We start from the raw sequence: 4,529 nt of genomic DNA, 5'->3' as shown, positions 1-4,529 counted from the left end.
AAAGCTGTGAATTGTGATCTGGGTTTTGTTTTTGGGTTGGATCGTGTTTGGGGTTGATAAAGTCGGTAGCCCAAGTTATACGTAAGTTGACTTATCATAGCCCAAACTAGCCCCAATTGTCTTCAATAAGGGCTATCAAAAAGTCAAAAATTAAGGTGACTCGGAAAAAAAATCTCGCATTTGCATCCCGCAGAAAACATTAACGTGATTATATTTGAACTGATTATACTCGATCTGTAACCGACCGATTACCCGATTTGATAACCCTACACTCGACTCTGGAGATGCCAAAACAAATTGGGTTGTGAATGAACAACATGGGCAATATAACTGGAAAATTTTATGTCATGCTCTTTTAAAAGGAACAACGGGTTAGTTTTGAGTAAAACGGTTGTAACTTATCATTTTATTAGGTGAGATAAGAGCAGGTAAAATTTGACACGCACTATAGCACGACACGTAGTGGATACTGGAAAGTAGGATTAGTGTCAAGGAAGTTCTATGTCATGTTCTTTTAAAAGGAAAAATGAGTTATTCTCGTGTAAAACGTCATAACTTCTCACTTTAACATGTATTCTCACTTTAACGGGTAAGATTAGAGCTCGTAAAATCTGACATGACGCTATAGTACGGCACAAGCTGGATACGAAAAAAGGCAGGTAATGTTGAGGTTCTTAACACGAAATTGGCACGAATTAACCCGTCTAAGAAAAAAAATAGTAAATAATGTACTTGGTGATATATCTTTATAATATAGGCAACTTTATTGAACAAATACGACACGGATCGGACACGAAAATTAAAATGGGTTAATGTCAAGGGTTTCTTACATGATTAACTAGAGGGGTCAACACCACACAACACGTTTATTAAACGAGACGGGTTAGTGTTGAGGTTTTCCAGCCCGTTTATATTCGACACAAACACAACTACATGTCATGTTTGTCAACTCTAGGTAAGATACTCTATACTCCTATAGGGGTGTTTGGCCAAGTTTTTAGTGTTGTCGCTTTAAGAAAGAAACTGAAGATAGGTAGAACGAGGGTAAAATGAGAAGTCAAGGGGTGTTTGGTTATGAAATGTTTGGTAAGAAAATAGTACGTTATTTGAGGTGAATTAGAGGTTGTATAGCGTTTTGAGTGCATAGACAACTTATGATTTCTCCTAAACGTCGATACTATGAGTGGTAAGTAAAATCTCACTTTCATGTCATTCTCTCTGATACATTTTCCCATAAATGTAGTTTGTTATTCCATACATCATCAAATACAAGAAAAACTTCTTCCCCTTTTAACTCTTCCTAAACTTTGTTTATGAATAGACTAGTCACATTAGCCAAATACTTTGTATAACTGATTCAACAATTGTTGCTGGAATAGAGACATACAGACTAATTATATTTTTTTTTAGAATAATACTTCATATATACACTATAAAAAAAAATCCACTACAATGTAGTACGTCCACCGTTCCATATAATGAAAATCCATTTCTTTTTCACGTTTGCTAAGGTACATTTTATATCATTCATTTTATCTCTGATTACATAATACTAAAATTATAAAGTTTTGATTTTCTTAAATCAAGATCCGACCTGCATAATTTTTTTTTTTTACATTTTATATCATTCATTTTATCTCTGATTACATAATACTAAAATTATAAAGTTTTGATTTTCTTAAATCAAGACCCGACCTGCATATTTTTTTTTTTTCTTATATTAGAAATAATTTAAAAGATTACACTCCAACCGTAAATAACGTTAAAAACTTAAACTGAAACATTATTATAAAACGGACTTAGGAATTGAAGTATCAAATACAATCAAAGATAAGTATCAGGATCAGAACATATATAAATTATTTTTCATATAATAACAATGCACAATGACTCATATTCTAAAATATACTATGAACTAAAAAACAAATTAAGCTAACATGGAGTATTTAACATTGTTGTTAAACTATTAGTAAAACGTGTCGACTTACAATTCGTGGATGCTTCTGGATTTGATGAGGTTAATAATTCCTAGATTATGGCGATTTAGTACTAATAATTTAAACAAATGAGGTAACACAAACCACTTTAGGAATGATTAGGACCACAATGTACTCATCGCATGCTATAATAATATTTTAATAATTTATTTAATAATTGTACTTCTTAGTTGCTTAAATTGAGACAACATAACATAATCAATATTTTATGAATGTATTCTCTTAATCACCCCCACAATCTAACAGTTTAATAACAATATCTAATAGTTTAACACAAATTCTTATTTACAATGGGTGTACAATAAATATTGTATACCGGAGTAAAAGTTAACTCAAAATGCTTAAAAGTTAAGCTTATATATGTAAAAGTTATGTATTTTTTAGTGATAATTTTTTTAATTTTAGTAAAACTTATTTCTTTAAAATGACAAATAATGTATAAAATTAATCATTTAACCTTTTAAAAAGTTTATCTGTCAACTTTATTATTATTAATATAAAAGTTAATCAAAACTAGGTTAAAGTTACAAAAAATTGGGTAAAAGTTATCTTGGTATACAATAAATTTATTGTACACCTAGTGCGCGCAAGACCTTTTGTAGTTTAATAACAATGTAAGAGTTATTTATATTTTTTTCTCATTTGATCAATTTTGCTCATTTAAATTTTTTTAAAAGACAAATACTTATCGAATGTGCCATAAAGTAATCTTGTGTACATCTAACTATAAGCTAATAAGCATACTCACTAGTAGACCTGTCAAACGGGTCGGTCGGGTCGGGTTGTTTTCGGGTTCGGGTTGAATCGGGTCGGTCACTTTCGGGTTCGGGTTTGCAAATGCTTGTTCAAGACCCAGAACTTTCGGGTTCGGGTTGACCCAACGGGTTGAGAGATTTTAAAACGCGCATTATATTTTCATTAATTTAGGTTATAAATATACAAAATATTGGGACAAATTAACAAATTTTCTTACGAAAGTTTATATTTAGTCAAATTCAACCATAAAATGGCGTATAATTCAAATTAAAATCATATTACACACAAAAATAGTAAAAACAACGTGTCTATTATGCTTAAATTTTCTCATAATCTCATTTATTACTATAAATACAATGATTTTCAATCGGTCGGGTCCAAAACGGGTTCGGTCGGGTTTTGACCCATTCATTTTCGGGTTGCTCGGGTTCGGATAAAATCGGGTTACGGGTCACAAAATCTTGTTCAGCACCCGGTATTTTCGGGTCGGGTTCGGGTCGGTTTCGGGTGGGGTCGATTTTTGACAGCTCTACTCACTAGTAATGTGTGAAGAGATGACATCTTCAAATCCCCCTTCGTAATTGGTGTTATTTGTATGGCTTATTCGTTAAAATAAAATAAATTAATTACACGTATACTTGGATACAAGATCGAATACTTTGTAACTTACTCCGTACTATTATAATTCATGGGTGATGATAAAGGTCGCAAGTTGCGACAACATTTAGTTGTCGCAATCTTACGTGTCAGAGTTTAATTGGTACATATAGACGCCACGTAGACTATGCATCATCGAAATATTTTTACTACCAATGCAATATTTTTACTATAAAAATATGTAAATAAGGTAATCGGTATAAAGAAAGAAACAAATTAGAATATTAAGATTTTCAGACATTTTTTTGTAATATGTATAATAGGTTATACATGATAAATATTTTAGTTTCCAATTTAAATCATGACACATAAGCATGCCATGTCATTATTGTGACACGACTTAAATGTCGCATGTTGCGACCTTTATCATTTTCGATAATTCATTATATTCGACTTGTTTTGTCTTAACTTTTATTATCTGAACTTATTTTATCTAAAATGAACTTATTTTGTCTGAAATAAACTTATTTGTGTGTGAAAATGTATGAAAAAACTTATTTTTTCTGAATTTATCTTCACTTAGGCTCTAATCTGTTCGACTTATTTTGACTTATTTCAGAAAAAATAAGTTCAGATAAGTTCAGTTAAGTTCAGACAATGTAAGTTCAGCAAAAATAAGTTTTTTTCCAGACATTTTCACACACAGATAAGTTTACTTCAGACAAAATAAGTTTTTTTTCCAGATAAAATAAGTTCAGATAATATAAGTTCAGTCAAAATAAGTCCAATATAACAGATACTTAACTGAAATTGTCTTTACTTATATGAATTTACTAAACTTATCTAAACCTAAATGAACTTATATGGACTTAATTAAACTTATCTAACTTTATTTATCTGAACTTAATTAAACTTATCTAACTTTATTTATCTGAACTTAATTAAACCTATCTTTACTTATCTATATTTAACTAAAACTAGTATTTGGGCCCGGGCGATGCCCCGGGTTGATACAGATATAAAATTTTTAAATAAATTCAATACTCTGTATTATTAAATTGTCATTTATTATATTTTGTTATGAAAAAATGACATATAATATGATTTGGAGTAGTGGTTAATTGTTTGGTTTACAAATTAGAGGTCACGGGTTCAAGACTTGTACCACACATATTTATC

This window comes from Spinacia oleracea, chromosome 2, assembly GCF_020520425.1.
Source record: "Spinacia oleracea cultivar Varoflay chromosome 2, BTI_SOV_V1, whole genome shotgun sequence".
In the NCBI taxonomy this organism is placed as follows: Eukaryota; Viridiplantae; Streptophyta; class Magnoliopsida; order Caryophyllales; family Amaranthaceae; genus Spinacia; species Spinacia oleracea.
This window is presented reverse-complemented; position numbering follows the sequence as displayed.